Source organism: Pongo abelii, chromosome 13, assembly GCF_028885655.2.
Source record: "Pongo abelii isolate AG06213 chromosome 13, NHGRI_mPonAbe1-v2.0_pri, whole genome shotgun sequence".
In the NCBI taxonomy this organism is placed as follows: domain Eukaryota; kingdom Metazoa; phylum Chordata; class Mammalia; order Primates; family Hominidae; genus Pongo; species Pongo abelii.
In genome coordinates, this window is record NC_071998.2 from 120,641,923 (window position 1) to 120,665,031 (window position 23,109).

The 23,109-nt window shown below is 54.1% G+C and overlaps 1 long non-coding RNA gene across 1 annotated transcript; it reads left to right on the forward strand.

The window, feature by feature from the left end:
- Window positions 1-3,039: 3,039 nt before the first annotated feature.
- LOC112134969 (uncharacterized) lies at window positions 3,040-22,427 on the forward strand. Its single transcript, XR_008510152.2, has 3 exons — window positions 3,040-3,704; window positions 5,512-5,637; window positions 22,304-22,427. It is a non-coding gene; the product is annotated as an uncharacterized LOC112134969 (long non-coding RNA).
- Window positions 22,428-23,109: the final 682 nt, after the last annotated feature.

The window sequence follows — 23,109 nt, forward strand, 5'->3', positions numbered from 1 at the left end:
CCTGGCTAATTTTGTATTTTTAGTAGAGACAGGGTTTCTCCATGTTGGTCAACCTGGTCTTGAACTCCCGACCTCAGGTGATCCACCCACCTTGGCCTCCCAAAGTGCTGGGATTACAGGTGTGAGCCACTGAGCCCAAGCTTTTTTTTTTTTGAGACGGAGTCTTGCACTGTCGCCCAGGCTGGAGTGCAGTGGCGCAATCTCGGCTCACTGCAACCTCCACCTCCTGGGTTCAAGCAATTCTCCTGCCTCAGCCTCCCAAGTAGCTGGGACTACAGGTGCGCGCCACCACACCAAGCTAATTTTTGTATTTTTAGTAGAGACGGGGTTTCACCATGTTGGCCAGGCTGGTCTCGATATCCTGACCTCGTGATCCACCCGACTCAGCCTCCCAAAGTGCTAGGATTACAGGCGTGAGCCACCGCGCTCGGCCCAAGTTTCTGTTTTTTATTCAAGGCGTCTTAGGGCTTAGAGCTAAACTTGACCATGTCATCCACACGTAAGCCCTTCACCGGCTCCTCACTGACCTCAGATGATGGTTCATGCTGGGAGTGGCCTCAAGGCCTTCTGGGACCTGGCATGGGCCAAGCTCTCCCACCTGGGGCTTTCCTCCCCTTCCTCTCTCTCCTCCAGAAACACAGATTGAAACATGCCAGCATCTCTCTTCTCTCTAGAGCCTCACACTTGCTGCCTCCTCTGCCTGGAACTCTCTCCCTCTGCTGTCACAGGGCTCCCTAAGTGTCGCTTCCTCCAAGAAGCCCTCCCTGACAAGTTGAGCCACTTTAGTTTGTGCTCAGGCTCACCCTTCATGTCTTGGTTGCTCTCATCACTGTAATGATCTAAAACAACCGTCTGCTCGTGAGACCCGCATCCCACCCCTGATGCTGGGGCCACTCTTGGATTTTCATGCCTGCTGCCAGCACCCAGGGGGAGCTCCGGAAATGTCTGTTGGGTGAGTCATGAACGCGCAACCTGTTGATCCAGGTTGGTAATCAGTGGCCGGGCCTGCCAGCAAATCACCTGACCCGGTCACCCAGAGCCTGGGAAGGACTGCGGTGGCCGCCACCCAGCTCCCTCCTTCCTCTGCCTGAAGGCTCTGCCTGGAAGGAGTGAAGGGGTTAAGTGTTTCTGGCGGCCTCGTGCTGTGTCTGCTGCAGTTCCCCCTTCCGGGGCTGCTGCAACCCGAGGTTGGCGAGGAATGTTTGCAATGCAGAGCTAGGAGGAGGGCGGGCTGCTGGAGGTGGGGGCCGAGGCAGGCCCGCGGCCAGGCTCCCTAGTTGAGCAATGGCCCTGCTGGTTCCTGTAACTCGGACCCCTCCCGCCTTTTCCCGCCCTGCCGGCTTCCTCCACCCTGGCTGGGCTGCCTGCCGGGCAGTGGGGGCGGCCTGCACTCGGCTGCCGAGGGAGGTGGAGGGACAGAGGCCCAGACAGCCTGGAGGTCAAGTGTGAAAGAGAGGGGCTCCCTGAGAGACAGAGCAGGGGTGCAGTTGGCTCAGCCACCCCAGCCCAGAGAAGCGGGGCCTTTTCCAAAGTCACACAGCGAGACACCAGTGAATTGGGCCACAGCTCTGGGTCTGGCCTCTTTAGTTCCCATAACTCTAGGCTGCAACTCCCACACACAGCAGGGAGGTCACATTGCCACTCAGCTGGGAAGCTTTGAACCACAGGGGACCCTCTCCCAACGGAAGGCAAAGCCCCCCACCCCAATGCCCTGGCTTGGCCTCTTCACCTAATCCCCAGGGTCTCAGAGAGGACAGTGCACCCACTGGTCTAGGTGCACCCCTCCATCCTGCCATTAACTCCCCAGCACTGCCCACTGCTCGGCCAGGTCTTAGGGACCTTGATCACCTCTGTTCCTCGCTTCTGGGAGTATGCAGTAAATGAATGAAGGCCAAACTTGAGCTGGTTCTCGAAAACCCTCTCTGCCCTCTTCCTCTGGGTCTTTTCAAGGAAGGACCGAACCGGCACGGTGGCTCATGCCTGTAATCCCAGGCTGAGGTGGGTGGATCACCCAAGGTCAGGAGTTCAAGACCAGCTTGGCCAACATGGTGAAACCCCGTTTCTACTAAAAATACAAAAAATTAGCTGGGCGTGGTGGCAGGCGCCTGTAATCCCAGCTACTCTGGAGGCTGAGGCAGGAGAATCGCTTGAACCCAGGAGTTGGAGGTTGCAGTGAGCTGAGATCACGCCATTGCACTCCAGCCTGGGCAACAAGAGCAAAACTCCGTCTCAAAAAAAAAAAAAAAAAAAAAAGGAAGGACCTTCATGAGTACCAAATATTCACTTGGGCTCAGACGCAAAACTCAGCTCTTTCTCCACAAGCACCCACCTCCTTTGGGGGGAAGCTGTGTCTCCTGACAGTGTGGGATGAGCTCCTCCCTCTGCTGGCAGTATTTCCTCTCTGAGGGACCTCTGGGGAGGTGGCCTTGCAGTTGGGCACACCTGGCTTGAATCCCAGCGGTACCACTTTCAAGCTTCCTGGCTTTGCCACACCTCTCTGAGCCTCGGTTTCCTCATCTGTGCCGTGGAATTCAGAGAGGCCCCAGTCTCACTCGGCTGAGACTCAGGGCCAGTTGCCTTTTCCTGGCCCCACAGATGTATGGTCAGTTTGGGGGTATGCCCCTATCCCTGCTCTGGGCTTTGCCTAAGACAGGCTGTGGGCAGCCCTCAGAGGCGCCAGCTTGGCCACACCTGGCTGGAATCAGTGGGTGGGTGGGAGCACACAGCAGGGACCCAGTGCCCTCTAGAACACAGCTAGCAGTTCCCGTGAAAATCAAAACACCTCATTTAACAGGTAAGGAGGCTATGGGAGGAGTGGCTTGCCACACCATGCAGATACAAAGAGGGATATTCACCAAGAAAAACATACCAATAACACCAAGGGCCCTCCTACACACTGTTCTACCACTATTTATTGAGCGCTTACTACATGCCAGGCAATGAGCTAAGTGCTTTACAAGGCTGACCTATTTCAATCCAGCAACATACCGAAGAGGGAGCCATATTGATCCCCTTTTACGGGAAACAGTGAGGTTGATGCATTTGCCCAAGATCACACAGCTCATGGGGAGTGGAGCCTGACTTTGAATTTAGGCCGCCTGCCTCCAGAGCCTGTGTTCTTGGCCATCCTTCTCCGCACCTGGCTTGGAGACCCAGGCTCTGCATAGAGGGGCCCAGTGATCTTGGGTGTTATCCTTTAAGCCCCAGAGTAGCAAAAGGGAAAGGAAATATTTTCAGCACCCAGTGAGGGGGGGCTCAGAGAGGGGACCCCTCTTACTCCAGGGCACACAGCCGGCTGGGCCAGGACCCACCACACTCACTCCCCGGACCCTGGCTCCCAGAAGGTGGCTCCTCCACGGCCGGGAAGGACCCCCACGACTGCTCTCGCAGGCAGATGGACAGACGATGGCCCCCTCCCACGGCCTGCGGGCTGTGTGGCATCGCCACCTCCTCCCGAGCAGGCTGCCTTTAAGAAACCAGAAGATTGATTTCCTGGCAGGCTCTACGCCGAGGAGCCCGTCCAAATGGTTTGCATGTCTGCATTTTTTACTGCTCCGTTTAATATGTATGCAAATGCCGGCCGGCTGCGCAGTCACACGCGGCGCCCCATTAAAGCGGCCGTCCCGGGCGCGCGCCTCATTCGAGGCGACGGGCTCCGGGCCCTGATAGATGGGGTGCGGGGACGGAGACAAATGACGGCCTTTGTAATTTCTTTCTCTTTTTTCGGGGGAGGGGGAACTCGCAGAGGAGATTTAAATATATGCAAAATTGTTTGTGGGCTGGGGGTGGGGCGGAAACCTGAAAGGGGCGGGGGGAGAGGAGCCGGTGTGTTCCTGGTGGGAGTCGGGCTGGAGGCTGGAGGGGAGCGGGGCCCCCACAGTCACCTTCTGGCGGAGACAGCCGAGCGAGCCGCTCTGCTCCTGATAAGCAGGCCCGGTCCTCTGGGAAGCGTGGGCTTCAGCCGCAGAGAAAAGGAAAATGCTGGTTATTTTCGGCCCCATTACACGCGGGAAGCCGGGGATGGTGGTTTTTCCCCCATCGCACCACCGCTTTCTTTTCTTGGGCTTCCAGGGCTTATAACTTAATTGGTACGGTGTCATATAAGTTTCACATTAGCCCATGAAGTGGGTCCCGGGTTCACACCCATTGTGCAGATGGGGAAACTGAGGTTTGCGGGAGTGAAGTCCTTTGGGGAGGGTTGCAGAGAGAGTGGGTGGGGATTGGGTCCCTCCAGAGCCCTGTCTTTGACCCCCACGGCCCTCTGCTGTCTGTCTGGCTCTCAGCGGTGGGGCGTCCGCGTGTCTGCCTGTGCCCCAAATCTGCCCGGACTCGCCCCATACCACGAGCCAGCCCCCTCCTCCTGCCTGCCCCCACGCGCGCCAGGTGACAGGCCCACAGCCCAGCGAGCTGGGGGACTGAGCCTCACATTTTCCAAATATTGCTTAAGCCTAAAATCCGAGGTGCTGGTTTTAAAGGAATCTTTCCTAATTTGTCAGGATTTTAGGCCCCATGGCAGCTGGGGGCAGAAACATTTCTGAGAGGAGGCTCCAGCCTCAAGAGAGACCCACTGTGGAGCAGACCACTCAGACCCACTTGAGACCCAGAGTTACACACTGCTGTGTCCGTGTGTGTGCGCCTGTGTCCGTGTGTGCTTGGGTGTGTCGTGTCATTGTGAGTGTGCTGGTGTGTGTGCACCAGTGGGAGTAGGGGAGTGTATATTAGTGCGCGTGTGAGTTTCAGTGTGTATGTATTAGTGTGTTACAGGAAAGGGGTCCTGATCCAGACCCCAAGAGAGGGTTCTTGGATCTCGTGCAAGAAAGAATTCAGGATGAGTCCACAGTGAAAAGCAAAAGGAAGTTTATTAAGAAAGTACAAGGGATTGGGCACGGTGGCTCACGCCTGTAATCCCAGCACTCTAGGAGGCCAAGGAGGGCAGATCATCTGAGGTCAGGAATTTGAGACCAGCCTGGCCAACATATAGTGAAACCCTGTCTCTACTAAAAATACAAAAAAAAAAAAAAAAAAAAAAAAAAAAAAAAATAGCTGGGTGTAGTGGCATATGCTTGTAGTCTCAGCTACTTGGGAAGCTGAGGCAGGAGAATCGCTTGAACCTGGGAGGGAGAGGTTGCAGTGAGCTGAGATCGCGCCACTCCAGCCTTGGCAGAGCAAGACTCCGTCTCAAAAAAAAAAAAAAAAAAAAAAGGATAGTGGTAAAAAGACAACTACTCCGTAGACAGAGTAGGATGTTCCCGAAAGTAAGAGAAGGAACGAGGAACGCATCCACCCTAGGTGCAATGCTTGTATATATGGAGAGATTTGCTCTGCTACAAGGGTTTGTGATAAAGGATTAATTTTCTTAATTACTATATTTTGCAAGAATCGATATTATTATCTTTAAAGCAAAATTAGGAATGCCTTTGCTCTTCAGATATGGGGATATCTGGACACTCCTAAGTACGGGTCTGTTTTAGTAAACATTATTAATTTGTTCCCTTAACCATAAACCTCTAGGGGCTCGGAATACCTACCTTTCTTGTAATGCAGCCCAGCGGGTCCCAGCCTCGTTTTCCAGCCCTCACTCAAAATGGAGTCGCTCTGGTTCGAACGCCTCTGACAAGTGTGTACCTACGTGTCAGGGTGAGTATGGGGCTGTATGTACACACGTGTCAGTGTGTACACGTGTCAGTGCGCATGTATGAATGTGTGTTGTCCTTGGCTGGCAGGCAGCTGCAGTGTGAATTTCCCTGAGGGTTTCCACTTCCCGTGGTTCAGGCTGGGGCCCTCCCGGCTCTCCCCTGGCCCCAGAGCTGCCCCACTAGTCAGGGAAAGCCTCTGGAATGAGGGAACAGGATATGGCTCCATGAGGCCCCCACAAGCCAGAGGCACCCCTGAGCTTTGCATAGATGGGAAGGACTTGGATTGCTGGGGCCGGGCTGGAGCCTGGGAATCCTGAGCCGGAAGTGAGGGGTGCACACAGCTGTCTAGAGAAGCCCTCTGCGTGTGCGTGTGTGTCCCTCCAGATCTGTGCATGTTGAGTCACTCGGGGAAGTGGCTCTCCTCATGTAAATGTCTTCAGGATGAAGGGAGGTCCTTCTGGTGTCTGGACTTGAGCTTCTCTGGGGGCAGAACCTAGGCTCTGGGGGCTGCTATGTGGGAATCCCCCTCCTTGCCGCCCCCTGGGCCAGTGCCCTGAGGACACTGGAGGGGTCCTTGAGCCCTAGTGGGGGGTAGGGTGTGTGTGTGTGTGTGAGAGCCAGAGAGAGAGTGTCTGTGAGCAGGGGTGTATGTAAATGTGTGTGAGGATGTGTATATGTGCATTGGTGTGTGTGAGTTGTGTATGTGTGAGGTTGTGTTGGGGGTGAGGGTGTGTGCGTGTGAGTTGGTGTGAGGGTGTGTGAGTTGGTGTGTGTGAGTTGTGAGGTTGCGTTGGGAGTGAGGGTGTGTGCGTGTGAGTTGGTGTGTGGGTGTGTGCATGTGAGTTGGTGTGTGAGTTGTGTATGTGTGAGGTTGTGTTGGGTAGGGGTGAGGGTGTGTGCGTGGGTCTGTGAGTTGTGTATGAGGGAGGATGTGTGCATGGGAGTTGGTGTGTGTGAGTGAGGGTGTGTGAGGGTGTGTGTGAAAGTGTGTGGTTGTGAGTTGGTGTGTGTGTGTTGTATATGTGTGAGGTTGTGTTGAGGGTGAGGGTGTGTGTGTGTGAGTTGGTGTGTGAGTTGTGTATGTGTAAGGGTGTGAGTGTGAGTTGGTGTGTATTTGAGTTAGTGTGTGTTGGTGTGTACGTGAGTTGCTGTGTGTGAGTTGGTGTGTTAGTGTGAGTTGTGTATGTGTGAGTTGGTGTGTGTTGGTGTGAGTTACTTGTGTGTGAGTTGGTATGCGTGTGAGTTGGTGTGTATGTGAGTCAGTGTGTGAGTTGTGTATGTGTGAGTTGGTGTGTATGCAAGTTGATGTGAGTTGTGTATGTGTGAGTTGGTGTGTATGAGTTGGTGTGTGAGTTGTGTATGTGTGAGTTGGTGTGTATGAGTTGGTATGAGTTGTGTTTGTGTGAGTTGGTGTGTATGTGAGTTGGTGTGTAAGTGACTTGTGTATGTGTGTGTATTGGTGTACATGTGAGTTGGTGTGTGAGTTGGCATGTGAGTTGGTGTGAGTTATGTATGTGTGAGTTGGTGTGTGAGTTGTGTATGTGTGAGTTGGTGTGCATGTGAGTTGGTATGTGTGTGAGTCCGTGTGTGAGTTGGCATGTGAGTTGGCATGTATGTGAGTTGTGTACGTGCGAGCGCATATGTGAGTTGGTGTGTATGTGAGTTGGTGTGCGTGTGAATTGGTGTGTGAGTTGTGTATGTGTGAGCACATATGTGAGTTGGTGTGTGAGTTGTGTATGTGTTGGTGTGTATGTGAGTTGGTGTGCGTGTGAGTTGTGTGCGTGTGAGTTGGTGTGAGTTGTGTATGTGTGAGTTTGTGTGTGTGTGTGTGAGGGTGTGTTTGTGGACAGGTGTGTGTGTGCCTGGATGTGCCGGGCAGGTTGGGAGGGGCGCATGAACCGAGGCTCTGCAACAGGCATTTCTGAGCTCCCCTGGCAGATCTGGCTTAGGAGGAGCTGCAGGGACCAGCGCTGAGGGCCCTTCTGGCTGCCCTGGTCCAGGCCTTGGTGTCTTCCTGGTGTCATCTGTCTCTAGTCTCTGCAGTCCCCTGGGCTCTCCAGTCCCACAGGGGGCTCTCCCTTGGAAACCCATGGGGAATGTCACCCGTGGGGAATGTCTCTGCCCACCCAAGCCTCCCCGGGGAACGGCAGACAGGATGGCCCCTCAGGCCGGCACCTCCCAGAACTCACGTCCCCGCAGTGGCCCTGGGGTCCCCTCTGGCCTCACGCCCGCTCCTCTTCCTCTCTTTCAAGATTTGCCGGGTGCTGGGCCCCAGACGCCAGCCCTCCTGACGTGTGGCGGCCGTCCTCACCGCTCCCTCCTTCCCTGCAGCATTCCCCAGCCCCTGGCCCACCCGCCTCTCACGCGCTTCCTGATCCAGGCTCCCGGGCCTTCCCCTCGAGGCCACCTGGCTGTGTGCTTTGTTTGGCTGCTGTCACCCCCAGGAAGGTGATCCCCGTGAAAACCCAAATAGCAGGTGCTCATCTGGGACCCCCGCCTCCAGCCCCAGGGGAGGTTTCCTGGTCCTCACTGTGGCCGGGGCATGGCTCCTTCACCCGGAGCTCACCCTCGGTGTCCGTGAAGTCCAGCCGACAGTGACCCTAAGTCCTCCCTCGACTCGCCTATGTTTGGGGATAGCGCGTCCTTCCTGCAGGCCTTTGTCTTGGTGTCACCGTGCCTGAGCTGGCCCCAACCACAGTAGCAACAGTGATGCTGATGCGTGACTGCTGCCTGGAGCCTGCTCACATGACCGTGTGGAGAAAGTTCTTTCCCCGAGGACCATCTGGAGTGGACGCCTGCACTACCCCTCTCTGAATACACCCTCCCCACGGGGCCCTCTGGAGCATCCTGTAGAGCCAGCCCCTACCCAGAGACCCTGAGCCTAGAGAATGCGTTGGGTGGTGAGCCTGGGGATGAATGCAGAGCCCTAGGTCTCCTCTCCAGAAGTAAGTATGGGGTTTGTGTAAATTGCTTGGTCAGGAGGGCGGGACCTGGGGTCTTCACTAGGCTTCCCAAAAACTGGGTTGAGCACATAGTAGGTGCTCACTAAATAACTGTTGAAATAGATAAGCAAGGAGGCTGGGCGAGGTGGCTCACGCCTGTAATCCCAGCACTCTGGGAGGCTGAGGTGGGCAGAGCACCTGAGGTCAGGAGTTCAGGACCAGCCTGGCCAACAGGTTTAGTGATGAACCCCGTCTCTACTAAAAAAAAATATATATACAAAAATTAGCTGGGGGCAGTGGTGCACGCCTGTAACCCCAGCTGCTTGGGAGGCTGAGGCAGGAGAATCACTTGAACTTGGGAGGCGGAGGTTGCAGTGAGCCAAGATCGTGCCACTGCACTCCAGCTTGGGGGCAACAGAGCAAGACTTGTCCCAAAAAAATATATAGATAGATAGATATATATGTATGTGTGTATATATATGTATGTATGTGTGTATGTATGTGTGTATGTATGTATATATGTATGTGTGTATATGTATGTGTGTGTATATATGTGTGTATATATGTATGTATGTGTATATATGTATGTGTGTATATATGTATGTGTGTATAAATGTATGTGTGTATATATGTACGTGTATATATGTATGTATGTGTGTATATGTATGTGTGTATATATGTATGTATGTGTGTGTATATATGTAGGTATGTGTGTATATGTATGTGTGTATATATGTATGTGTGTATATATGTATGTGTGTATATATGTATGCATGTGTGTATATATGTATGCATGTGTGTATATGTGTATATATATGCATGTATGTATGTGTGTATATATGTGTATATATGTGTGTATGTATGTGTGTATGTATATATGTATGTGTGTATATATGTATGTGTGTATATATGTATGTGTATATATGTATACATGTGTATATATGTATGTGTGTATATATGTATGTATGTATGTGTGTATATATGTATGTGTGTATATATGTATGTGTATATATGTATGTATGTGTATATATGTATGTATGTATATATATGTATGTGTGTATATATGTGTGTATGTATGTGTGTGTATATATGTGTGTGTGTATATATGTATGCAAGGGGATGGAAGGATGGACGCAGGCATGGGTTTGGGCCACACAGTCTTGCTGGGCCTCCTGCCCATGGCCCTCCTGGGGTCCACACCCTCGACCCCCAGCTGGCTGTGGTGCTGAGTGTCACCCAGCTGGGTCAGGCCCTGACGCTGAGCAGGGTTCACTGTGGCTCTCGAAGACCTTGTTGTTGGGGCTGAAACACATCTGCACCTCCCCCTGGGTCCTCTGTCCCTCAGGGTGGGTGTTTATTCCCAATCAAGGGGTCACCCAGAGAGCAGCCCAAAACCTCCCTTGAGTCCTGAGGAAGGGGCAGCCAGAGGCTGGGCTGGGAGAAGGCGTGGCAGGCGTTGGGAGCAGCTGCTCCAAGTGCAGTGACCATATTTTTCTGAGCTGAAAAATGAGGACACAGGATGTAGCTGAGGGCTTTCTCAGGTTGGTTCACTTAATGAAGGGAAAAAAACCTTCCAAAGGTATGAAAGTTAAAGCTTATTTAGTTATGTGGGGAATAGCTTGTTTTTGTGGAAGGAACCTGAGTTTCCCAAATCAGGGTTTTTCTGGAAAGGAATAATTCCATTTGGCTAATATTTGGGGGGCACCTGGACCAACCTTGTTTTTAGTGGGAAGCAAAGCAGGCATGATCCTGGCCTCACAGAATGATGTAGGGAGACGGACAGTTTTCCAATAATTTCATGATTAGAGGTCTTTTAGGAGGTAACTGATGAAGTGGGGGAGCAGGATGGGGTGGGGAAAGCACACTCCAGGCAGGGAACAGCATATGCAAAGGCCCTGTGGCTGGAGGGAGATCTTCGAGTTTGAGGGACAGGAGGGCAGCCCCGAATGTGATGAGCGAGAGGGAGAGGAGGATGGAGATGTGGGCAGGGGTCAGTCTGGGCGGTGGCCAGCAGCCATGAGAGTGTGACGGGCTGTCTCTGGCAGGCAGTGGGAGCCATGGATGGTTGGACACAGGCATGACCTGGTCATCCTGGTGGATGTTGATGGTGATAAGGAGAAGGATGGTGTTGATAATCGTAGGAGGCACTGAGTTCTTACCGCGTGCCAAGCACCATTTCACAGATCGAAGTGAGGGCTGGGGAGGGGAAGTGACTTATCCAGGTCACACCAGTGGCAAATGGCAGAAATGGGACTCAGACCGCATCTGTCTGGCCACACAGTCCACATGCTCGTCCTGTATGTCCCGTACACACTGTACACAGAGCTGCCCTTTGTCTGGATGCGGAAGCCGAGGGACATGCAGACAACCCTGTCACCTGCCTCCCTGTGGTGCTGACTCCTCTCTGCTCTGAGTTCCAGGCTGGGTGGGGACTGCAGGTCACAGGATTGGCCGGAGCTGGAAAAGCCCAGCTCAGTTCCTGCTGAGGCCCAGCAGGGGAAGTAGAGGTTGCAACATCGGCGGAGGCTGAGGTTCCGGAGAAGTTGGGCCCCCAGCCTGTTCACTGGGGCACAGGTCACGCTGCAGACGCAGCCCCGCTAGCTTGTTTGGGGGTCGAGGACTCCCACAACATCCCCGGGAGGGGGGTGGCACTGGGACCCTCGTTTCCTCCTGTGGAAGCAGAACCAGGTGACTGCACTGCTGTAGACCCACCAGCGGCATTGAAAAAACCCTCATCAGGCTGGGCAAGGTGGCTTATGACTGTAATTCTAGCACTTTTGGGAGGCCAAGGCAGGCAGATCAATTGAGGTCAGGAGTTCAAGACCAGCCTGGTCAACAAGGTGAAATCCCATCTCTACCCAAAATACAAAAACTAGTCAGGTGTGGTGGTATGCACCCGTAATCCCACTACTCAGGAGGCTGAGGCAGGAGAATTGCTTGAACCCGGGAGGTGGAGGTTGCAGTGAACCGAGATTGCACCACTGCACTGCAGCCTGGGCAACAGAGTAAGACTCTGTCTCAAAAAAAAAAAAAAAAAAAAAAAAAAGAAAAGAAAAAAAAAGAACAGAAAAAAAAAGAAAGAAAAGAAAAAAGAAAAAGCCCTTATCCCCTCCTTAATCGTTAGGGAAATGCAGATGAAAACCAGGATGAGATGTCCCCTCCCACCCACGAGGATGGCTACTATCAGGAACCAGAAAGAACAAGGGCTGGTGGGGAGGAGGTGGAGAAATTGGAACTCTCAAGCATTGCTGGTAGGAATGAAAATGGTGCAGCCGCTGTGGAAAACAGCATGGCAGTTCCTCAAAAAAATTAAAAATAGAATTACCATATGATCTAGCATTTCCACTTCTGGGTATGTACCCAAACGCGTTGAAAGCAAGGCCTCGAAGACATATTCATGCTCCCATCTTCATAGCAACATCACTCACAATAGCCAGAAGGTGGAAGCAGCTCAAGTGTCCTTGAATGCAGGAATAAACCAAATTTGATACATGCGTACAATGGAATATTATTTAGCCATAAAAAGGAAATTCTGACACACGCTATAACATGGATGAACCTTGAAGACATTACGCTAAGTAAAATAGCCTGTCACAAAAGGACAAATACAATAGGATTCCACTTACGTGAGGCTCTACAGAAGTCACATTCATAGAGACAGAGAGTGGAATGGTGATGGCCAGGGAGAAGGAGTTAGTATTTCACGGGTACAGAGTTTAAGTTTTACAGGATGAAAAGAGTTCTGTGGGTGGATGGTGGTGACGGTTGCACAATAGCGTGAATGTACTTAACACTACTGAACTATACACTTAAAAATGGTTAAGATGGCACATTTTATGTGTATTTAAAAAAAAATTTATTCCCGGTTCTCTTATGTTATTGACAGTTGGCTTCCTTTTAAGTTTTTTTTCTTTTTTCTTTTTTGAGACAGGGTCTCAGTCTGTCATTCAGGCTGAAGTGTTGTGGAGGGACCACAGCTCACTGCAGCCTTGAACTCCTGGGCTCAAGCGATCCTCTCACCTCAGCCTCCGGAGTAGCTACCACATCCAGCTAGTTTTTTACTTGTTTGTGGACACAGGGTCTCACTATGTTGCTCAGGCTGGTCTAGAACTCCTGGCCTCAAGCCATCCTCCTGTCTGGGCCTCCGAAAGCGCTGGGATTACAGGCGTGAACCAACTCCCGGCCTTAAGTGAGTTGCTTTTGTAAGAAATAAAAATACCAGACGGTGATTGGCATTAGAGCAGTCAAGAATCTCAGATGCCAGTGTTCCTGGGCAAGTAACCTTGCCTCTCTGAGGCTCAGTTTTCTCATGGGGAAATGGGATGGTGATGGCACCTCCCTCCTGGAGCCACTGTGAGGGTTCCATGATGACTCTGAGGTGCTCTTCCCAGCGGCCAATGTGCAGTGAGCACCCAGCTGCCCCTATAGGACTGGCAGGGCTTCCTTGAGCCTCTGGGGTTAGGGATTTAAGCAGCATAGACCTTAGTCAAAGGAGAAAAAGTCCCTTACCCCGCCATCCACATGGGGAAACAGGGGCCTAGAAGAGTCAAAGGACATGCCAAGATCTCTCAGCATCTCCTGAACTGGAATGTGGTTTTCCAAGAGTCCCCTCACGACCTGGGCCAGGCTTCACCTGTGCCTGGGTGTGCAGCTGTATTGGTCAGCAGGGCTCCCTCTGCTGTGGTAACAAATGAACCCTGCATCTGAGTGACTTAAAATGGTCAAGGTTTGTTTCGCATCCAGCAAAGTCTGCTGTGTGTCCAGGCAATTCTTTTATTTTTTTTTTTGGAAACAGAGTCTCTCTCTGTTGCCCAGGCCGGAGTGCAGTGGCATAATCTCAGCTCACTGCAGCCTCCGCCTCCCGGGTTCAAGTGATTCTCCTGCCTCAGCCTCCCGAGTAGCTGGGACAGGCGTGTGCCGTCACGCCCAGCTAATTCTTACATTTTTAGTAGAGACGGGGTTTCACCATGTTGGCCAGGCTGGTCCCGAACTGCTGACTTCAAGTCATCTGCCCACCTCGGCCTCCCAAAGTGCTGGGATTACAGGTGTGAGCCACCGCGCCCACCCTCCAGGTGATTCTTCGGGGTAACTGCCCTCCCTATGAAGGGAGGCTTAAAAATCCAGGCTGCCTCCTGCTCGTGGCACCCCCATCTCCAGATCACTGAGTCATGGTAAAGAGCATCACATCACTTCCTCCCGCGGCTCACTAGCCAGGGGGCCTCATGCAACCGCAAAGGTGGCGGGTCCTAAGAAAGAGACGAAAACTGGCTATAGGTGAGCACCAGACGTTTCTACTCACAGTCAGGGTGTGAATCGAGGTGCCCCTTTCAAAATACAAATGAAGGCTTCCTGTTCTTTTTCTGTCTTTGAAGAATCCCGGGGACGGGCCCTAGCAGGCAGGCTCTCTCGTCCAGGCTGGAGTGCGGTGGCACGATCTTGGCTCACTGCAACCTCCACTTCCCAGGTTCAAGCAATTCCCCTGCCTCAGCCTCCCAAGTAGCTGGTATTATAGACATGCACCACCACCCCCAGCTAATTTTTGTGTGTGTATATATACATATTATTATTATTATTATTATTTGTAGAGACCAGGTTTTGCCATGTTGGCCAGGCTGGTCTTGAACTCCTGACCTCAAGCGATCCACCTGCCTCGGCCTCCCAAAGTGCAGGGATTACAGGTGTGAGCCACCGCACCCGGCCTCAGGCAGGTATTTTTACCAGTTGAATACTCTTGCACTGTGCACTCTTCACGTTCATCATCAGTTCCCCGGATGGGTGTTTAAGGCATTTCCAAAGCTCTGTTATTAAAAACACGATGCAATGAGTTTCTTTCCGCATTTCCCCTTGTTGCCGTGTGAATGCGTCCGTGGTATAACTTCCTAAAAGTAGAATCGCTTGGTCAAAGGGTGGGTGCATTTAGCAACCTGATGGCTTTCCAGGAGGCAAGTGCTGCCTCCCAGCCACGAGAAGCTTTTAAGAACTGCTGATGGAACGGGAGCTGGAGTCCCAGGGACTGGGGCAAGTTCTCCATCCCAGGGGATTTTCAGATGGGACACTGGGGAGAAGCTGCCCTGCCCATCTGAACTCTATGATCCCAGTACTAACACTGGTAGCTGTGCCATCCCCAGTATAGAGACGGCACTGTGCTCTAGGGAGGGTGAGTCATTGGCCCCCGGCTGCCCAGCAAGCAGCATGTGACCCCCAGTTCCCAGCCAGGCCTGAGTCCTCTTGGGTTCCGAGATCCCAGCCCCCTGCTGTGATCCTCAGGGATCCTTTCTTGACTGGCGTCTCCCAGAGGCACTTGTGTTCCCCCAGAGCTTGCTCTCCACAAGTTTCTGAAACTCATCGCTGCTGCTGGAGACTCCACTGGGTCTAGCTCTTGGCTGCTCTGGTTGCGCAACCACCCGTCTGCACGTTTTTCTTTTGTGCTTTTCATATCTGCCTCATCTTTCTGCAAGAGCATCTTGGTATTTATACAATTTTCTTCTTGATTTTAAAATTTTTGTCCGGGCACGGTGGCTGTAATCCCAACACTTTGGGAGGCTGAGGAGGGTGGATCACGAGGTCAGGAGTTCAAGACCAGCCTGGCCAAGATGGTGAAACCCTGTCTCTACTAAAAATACAAAAATTAGCCTGGCGTGGTGGCGAGTGCCTGTAATCCCAGCTACTCGGGAGGCTGAGACAGAGAATTGCTTGAATCCAGGAGGCAGAGGTTGCAGTGAGCTGAGATTACGCCACTGTGCTCCAGCCTGGGCAACAGAGTGAGACTCTGGCTCAAAAAAAAAAAAAAATTCTTTCTTGGTTGGGCAATGTCACTATTGTTTCTGAAAAAACAATACACCCTTATTGTACCATAAATTGATGAGTTCAAGCAACACTGGAAACTACAAGAAAGAAGGTAAAAGTCACCAACATGCTTCACCCAGAGATGACTCTGGTTAACGTCTAGGTGGTCGTCCTTCTGCAGAGTGTACACATTTTGCCCCATCCCCTCTAATAACAATGAAAACCTCTCCTTTTCTTGCTGAAGGTGGGGTGTGTAAGTCACTGGAGTGGATCTGAGGGCCTGAAAATCTCCATCCCCTCCCCTCCCAGGGCATAAACAAACAGCGTCCCAGCACCCCTCCCGCATTGCCAGGTTGGAAGCCACCACTCCAGCTCCAGGAAGCAGGGCTTGGTGCCCGCTAGGCAGGTGCTAATGATTCCCCCACTCCCAAAGAAAGTTCCATTCACTCCCCAAGGTTCCACTCCCCTACCTTCCAGACACTCCAGTTTGTGTGTTGAGTTCACACAAAGCCAAGTTGGCCTCTGTCTGCTTTGTGGTTCTATCTCTAACCCCCACCCACCATCAGCAACAATTGACTTTTTCTAAGCGCAGAGCGGGCCCCAGCTTGGGCCTGGGTGGTCCCATTTGCCTGCGCCTCTCTAGTGACGTAGATGGTTGGTCGACCCCTGGGATGTCAGGAGCTTCCTGGGAGGACCTTCACCTGCAGGGAAGAAAGAGCTTGGCCTTGCTTCTCAGGGAGGAGGCATGACCCCAGGTGGCAGTGTGGTGGTGGCGGCTCTAGGACCCAACTGGACGCAGGTGTAGATATTTCTGTAAGGACAACAGGCACCTGGAACCCATGCAACCCTGCTCTGGGGCCTCTTGGAGGCACAGGGCTCTGGCAAATTGGGACATCATCCACTGGGGAGTGGCAGATGTTGCTGTCATGCCCAGTGAGGGGTGGCAGGGGTGAGTGGTGGAGGGTGTGGCAGTTTCCACAGCAGGGGCAGCTTTGCCCTGCGTGGCACTATGGTGGCCTCCCTTAGTCATTCCTCAGACCTGTTCCTGTGACACCGTCAGGGTGACCCTGTGGCTTCTTCAGGGGAGGGTGGGTGGTGCAGAAGCTTGGGTTTTGGAATCAGACGGACTGGAGAGTGTCCTAGTTGAGTCTTATACTGACTGGCTGTGTGACCTTGGGCAAGTCACTTAAGGTCTCTGAGCCCCTGTTTCCTCATCCACCCTAGAGGCACAGTAGTGCCCACGTGGTGGGCTTGGATGAAAGACAGAACTCGATGCCCAGGCCTCCTCGCGTGGCAGCACTGCTTTCCTCTGTCTGCTTGCCCTGGGGGTGGTGGCCTGGGAAGAGCTGAGTTACAGAAGTTGGGGGACTTCAGGAAGCCACAGTTCTCATCCCAGTGGCTCCTAAGTCTTGACAGCGGTGGGGTCCAAGCTATATTTCACACCCGCCTTCCCATTGCAATCTTGTTCTTCTTCTTGAAATGAATCTGACCCAAGTGATCGATACAGAAGGATGCAGGGGTAGGGGCTGTGAGACCCCACCTGGCCCTCTCCATTCCCCACCAGATGCCCCCTAGGGTCTATGAAACAGTTGGAAGACCCCCTGGCCACAAGAGGTGCTGGCAGCAGATAAACGGGGGGTAAGGGGAGTCATTTTCCAATGCATTCCTCACTGCGCTGGCTTAGAAGAAAGACGCGTCTCATCTCGGGTGCTTCTGAGGGTCCTGCAGGGCCTGAGGTCGCTAAGCCAGGCGGCCCACCTTTCCCCCTTCCCACAAGGCATGAAGACGCCCCTCCGTGTGGCACAGGCCAGACCTGGCCAGAGCCCTGCTCAGTGTGTCTGGCCACTTGACCTGGGACAAGCCCTCCTTCTGAGCCTATGCTGTATGGGGCAACCGTAGGGCCCTGGATCGGAGCCGGGTGTGGGGAGGATAAGAGGAGCTGTCAGGCCCCATGCACTGCCCCTGGTGCCAGTAAGTACCTGATCAGTGGTGCTTGCCATTCTTTTTTTTGAGACAGGGTCTCCCTGTCACCCAAGCTGGTGTGCAGTGGCACAATCCCGGCTCACTGTAGCCTCGACCTCCTGGGCTCAAGCGATCCTATGTACAGGGCGTGGCAGTTTGCAGGGGCCAGGATCCTGGTCCTTGGTCAAGGGGAGGGAGGCCTCACCGGGCCCAGTTTGCAGATAAGGAAACTGAGGCTCCTCGAAGCCAGGCCACAGACTGCTAGTGGGTGTGGCCCCTTGACCTGACAGGCTATGACTGGGGACGGGGCACGCTTTCCCCGGCTCCTCACCCCAGTTTTAGGAACCCCCGCGGCATCCTTGTATATATATATGTATATACGTATATTTCTTTCTCAGCTCCTCCTTTGTGTCTGAGGTGCTGTGGGGACTGTCAGAGGGGCCTGGAAACCTCCCAAACTCTGGCAAAGATGCCCAAACAGAGCAAGTTTGGCCCTAGAGAGCAGGGAACCAACCCCGGCCCCATCCCACAGAGGGGGAAACCGAGACTCAGCCAGCTGAGGGGCTTGTCCAGGCCCCCTAGGAAGCCGAGGTGGCCTCAGCCTCCAGGCCAGGGCTTCCTGGGACGGCAGTCCTCTCCTGCCCTCCTCAGCCCCGCCTTCCCCGCAACCCCAGCGTCCCCTGTCCTCTGGAGGAAGATTTCCGTGGTCCCGGTTGGGGGTGCCAAACTGCCAGCGACAACAGCGTTTTTTAAATCCTAGACTCGCTGACTCGTGTGATTATTCTTATTTAAGGCAGGGAAGGTACTGGGAGTGGGGAGCCGGTCACCTCTGGGTGGGGGGCACCTCCGGGTGAGGGTGGCCCCTCTTGTCTGCCTTGTGCCCAGCTCCAACCTGGGGAGGGGGAGGAGAGGGGAAGCAGGAGGAGGAAAGAGGGGGAGGGGGATGGGAGAGGATGAATTAGGAGGATGGAGAAGGGGGAGGAAAAGGAAGGGGGAAGAGGGGGCAGAAGAGGGCGGAGGAGGAAGGGAGGAGGGGGCTGGGGTAAGGGGAGAAGAGGGTAGGAGGGAAGAAGGGGCAGGAGGAGAGGATTAGGGAGGGAGATAAGGGGGAAGAGAAGGCTAGGGAGGGCGTGGGGTGGAGTGGGTGAGGAAAAGGCTGGGGGGGGGAGGATGGGGAGGAGGATGAGGGGAGCACAAAAAAGAACCCCCCCGCCCCCGCCTTGGTGGCTCCCTAAGCAGATACGAGATACATAATTTACTACGGAAATGCAAAAAGAATTGGGAAACTCTCAATTTATAAATATTTATTTTTACAAGTTCGCCCCTCCCGGCTCCCCCTTGCTGGCCCTGGTCTTTTCCCTCTGGGGCCCTCGGGGCGCAGGTCCCTCCTCTCCGGCTCCCACTCGGGCCCCTCTTCCCCTCCCCGCCTTCCTTCTGCCGTCCCTTCCCCCTCGGGCGGTCTCTGTCTCCCCCAGGTCCTCTCCTTCCTCTCTCCCGCCTGTGTCTCTCCCTCGGTCTCTCCCCGAGTGCGTCTCTGTCTCTGTCTCTGTCTCTGTCTCTGTCTCTCTCGGTGGCGGGACGGGGGCGATTTTTGACTCTCCCCCCCGCCGTGGGTTTCTGTCTCTTTCGCTGTCTCCCCCATCTCTCCATCTGCTTCCTCCCACTTGCCCCGCGACCCCGTCTCTCCCACCCGAGGACCCCAGCTCCCGCCAGAGGGTCCGGGGGCGGCAAGAGCCCCCGTAGGCTCCCGGGGGATGGGGGGAGGGGTCGTTTCCCTGGCAACAGCCCGTCGGCGGGGCGGGGCGGGAATTGGGTTGAGCCCCGCCCCTGCCCCACCCCCTCGCCCTGGCCGCGGGTTGGGGGCGCCTGGGTGAGGCTTCTGAAGCACGTGGACCGGGCAGTGGGGGAGGGCGGGGGCTCCCTGGGAGGCCGGCCTGGAGGAGGGGCGGGCAGGTAATCAGCCAATCAGTTAATCAATCGGCGGGTCACTCCACTAATCACAGGCCCCCAGAGCGGCTGGGGTTGAGCGCTCAGGGTGTGGAAAGAGCTGAGTTCTAATCCCTGCTCGGCCTCTTCCTGGCCGTGTGGCCCCCAAGACCGGAAGCCCCTGCACAGCGCCGAGCCTCGGGGTCCCCTCTGCGCAGTGGGGCTGTGGCAGTACCTGCCTGCGGGGCTGACAGTCCTTCCTGGTGGCCTGGTAGTCCCTGTCTACCCCTCCACCTCACGGATGGGAAACGGGAGCTGCTGAGAGGGGAAGTGGCCGGTGGGCACAGAAGGGATGGAGCGGGGAGGGGCACCAGCCATTTCACAAGCTCGGCAGCATCTGCTCGCCCAGGCCGTTTTTTTTGTGAGCGGGGCCTGCGCTGTCCCCATCCTTGGCAGCACCTAGCTCAGTGCCTGACCCTGCACAGGTCCTGGCTTCAGGTGGGAGAACCCGAAATGCCCCTTTGATCGCTCCTCCTGGTCCCTCTCTCCTCCTGGGGTGGGGAACTGAGTCCGGGAGAGGCCAGATGGATGCAGGGTTGCTTGGCTAGACCCGTGCCGGCCCCTCCTCTTAAGCCATCCCTAGGCCTAACACATGAGCTGGGGTGGGGCGGTTGTTTGTTAGTGATGGAGGAGTCCTCAGGCAGCGTCTGCAGGGTCAGCAGCTGGAAGGGTCTCTAGATGCTTCCTGCAACTCAAAACCAGGTGTTTGTAACCAACATGCAGGTCTGCTCAGCCTTCTGACCAGCACCCCTCCCAGCCCCGCCCCTCCCTCCCTCCCAAGCGGGCTGGGGGCTGGAGTGGAGGCTGATGAAGGGGCTGGTGGGAGGGCCCTCTCCGGGAGGGACTGGGGAGTCACAGGGAAGGTGGCTATTTATAATTTCAGCAGCCCCTTTAAGCCCGGGCTCCAGGCCTGCAGCCAGGCCGGTTCTGTTTGAAGCTCCCAGCTCTAATCCTGCTGCAGTTCTGCTCTCAAATCCAGATCCTCTGGCTGCCTCCCGTGCGGGAGCCCCGCCTGCAGAGCTCTCCCAAGGCTGGGGACAGCTGCAGGGCTACTCCCTCCCTGTCCCCAGCCCCCTATGCTGGGCAAGCACATCTCACACACACACACACACACACACACACACACACACACACTTCCCTGTGCAACAAACAACAAATTCATCCTTTTAAATTTTTTTGTAGAGACAGGGGTCTCACTATGTTGCCCAGGCTGGTCTCAAACTCCTGGCCTCAAGCCATCCTACTGCCTTGGCCTCCCAGAGCGCTGGGATTGCAGGCATGAGCCAATGTGCCCAGCCTACAAACATGCTTTTCATAGACTGGCATTTCATGTCTGTGGCCTGTGGGCCCCAATCCCAAGGCCTGCCTTGCCTTCTGCGAGAAGGATGTTTTCAGAACTTTGTGGCCCTCCCCAAAGGTTCTAGGTTCTATGCCCCACCTCCTTAGGGCCCCAGGGCCCCCAAGTGTGTTCAGAACCCGAACCAGCCAAGAACTGACAGGAAGAAAGAGTGGAAGTTGTGGTGGGGAGGGCTTGTCGGGTCTTGAAGGAGGGGAGTTGGTTCAGATGCACAGGGCAGCCCTGTCCCTTTGGGGCCACCCAGCGGCCTCTGCCCATTCCCATGCTGGACTCTGTGCCCGGGCTCTCCGTGTCTTACCTGCCCCTGGTGGACGTGTTCTTACTCCTGTTTTACAGATGGGGAAGGTGAGGCTGGGAGTTTAGGTAACACACCCAAGGTCCCCCAGCTAGTGAGAAGAAGGGTGGGGTTTGAGCCAAACTCTCCGGGGCTCTATGGGTCAGGCTGTCCCCCACTTCTGCACTGGCAGTGTGGGTACTTGGCAACATCCTGCCAGCTTTTCCCTGCTGCTGGTCTGGGGCTTCCACAAGGTCTTCTGGGTGGCAGGGTGGCTTGTGTCTCTGTGTGGCACACTACAGTGTCCAGTCCACATGCCCTGGCTGACCGCATGTACTGGGGAGAAAGGAAAGAATAGAGACACAGGGGAGGCCCCTCGGTCCAGCTGCACTGTTGGTAACGAGGGTCTCAGAGCAGACCCAGAGATCAGGCTGTGGAGCATCTCAGGCAGATCTAGGAGAAGGGAAGGAGTAGAAAAGACTAGAGGGGTCAGCGAGGACCAGGCCCCGAGACTCAGAGAGCCCTGTGTCAGACCAGGCACCAGGAAGGGAGCTGAGGCCAGGGATTCTGCTCCAGAACTAGCTGTGTGACCTTAGGTAAGGCCCTTTACCTCTCTGGGCCTCAGTAAAAATAAAGAGGCTGGCCAGGTACAGTGGCTCATGCCTGTAATCTCAGCACTTTGGGAGGCCAAGGCGGGTAGACCACCTGAGGTCAGGAGTTCGAGACCAGCCTGACCAACATGGAGAAAACCCGTCTTTACTAAAAATACAAAAATTAGCCAGGCATGTGGTGGGCACCTGTAATCCCAGCTACTCGGGAGGCTGAGGCAGGAGAATCGCTTGAACACGGGAGGCGGGGGTTGCGGTGAGATGAGATCGTGCCATTGCACTCCGGTCTGGGCAACAAGAGTGAAACTCCATCTCAAAATAAATACAGAAATACAAGGGCTCAGTTCTTTAATTTCTGAGAAGGCTTCCAAGTGGAACAGTTCAGAATTCTCTGACTGTTTTATTTTCTACCAAACCTCTCTTGAGCACCAGCAACGTCACAAACGCTGTGCTTGGGTGCAGCGAGCAGGAAGCTACAGGAGACCCACTCTCGAGGGGGTGTGTGCCGGGTCCTGGGGGAGCTGAGGTGCAAACGACCCACTCCCTGCACTAGGCCATGTGCTGCTGGAGGCATAGAGCAGCTAATATTGGCTGCCATCTACTCCGCACCTGCTGTATGCTTTATCCTGCTATTGAATCTGCACAACAACCTTATGCAATAGTTACCATTATTCTCCCCATTTTACACATTAGGGAACTGAAACCCAAAGGACTAAATGCCTGTCTGAATTATTTCTCGCTCTGTCGCCCAGGTTGGAGTGCCGTGGTGTGATCATAGCTCACTGCAGCCTCAAACCTCTGGGCTGAAGCCATCCTTCCACCTCAGCCTCCCAAGTAGCTGGGACCATAGGCGCATGGCACTGTGCCTGGCACTGTCTGAATGCATACAGTTGGTAAGTGTGAACCCAGGCAGATCCCAAGTGGTAGCTGTCTTGATGGTTGATAGAAAAGGGCTTCAAAGTGGAGACTTTCTATGATCTTCCCTTCCCAAGTGGAAAGGGAGGCAGAAGGGTGCTCCAGGCACACCCCAAATAGCAGTTATCTGCTGCCATGTGACAAGCCACCCCAAACACAGTGGCTCAAAATAATCATGTATTGGACTCTCTTATGATTCTGGGGTTGACTGGGCTCAGCAAGGTGGTTCATGTTTGGATTCTCTCCTGCGGGTGCCCTCAGAGAATAGCAGGAGCTGGAGTCATCTAAAGGCTCCACTGAGCTGGGTGCCCAAAACAGCCTCATCGTGGTGCTCATATTCTCTCCTAGTGTATCCCAGATTTCTTATGTTACAGCTCAGGGCTCCAAGAGGCAAGAGGCAAACTGTCCCATGTCACTTCCACAATCCTCTACTGATCAAAGCGGTCATGTAGCCTACTCAGATTGAATGAAGGCAAGGGGCATAGATCCTACCTCTCAATGATGGAGAGGTATCGAGGAATTTGTAGCCATGTTTAATCCACCACAGATGCTAATACATATTTCACGGCAAAAATGGAAGTTCATGATTAAATACATTGCGGGAAAGGCAGGATTAAACAAAAGTGTTCTTTCCTGCAGGGCT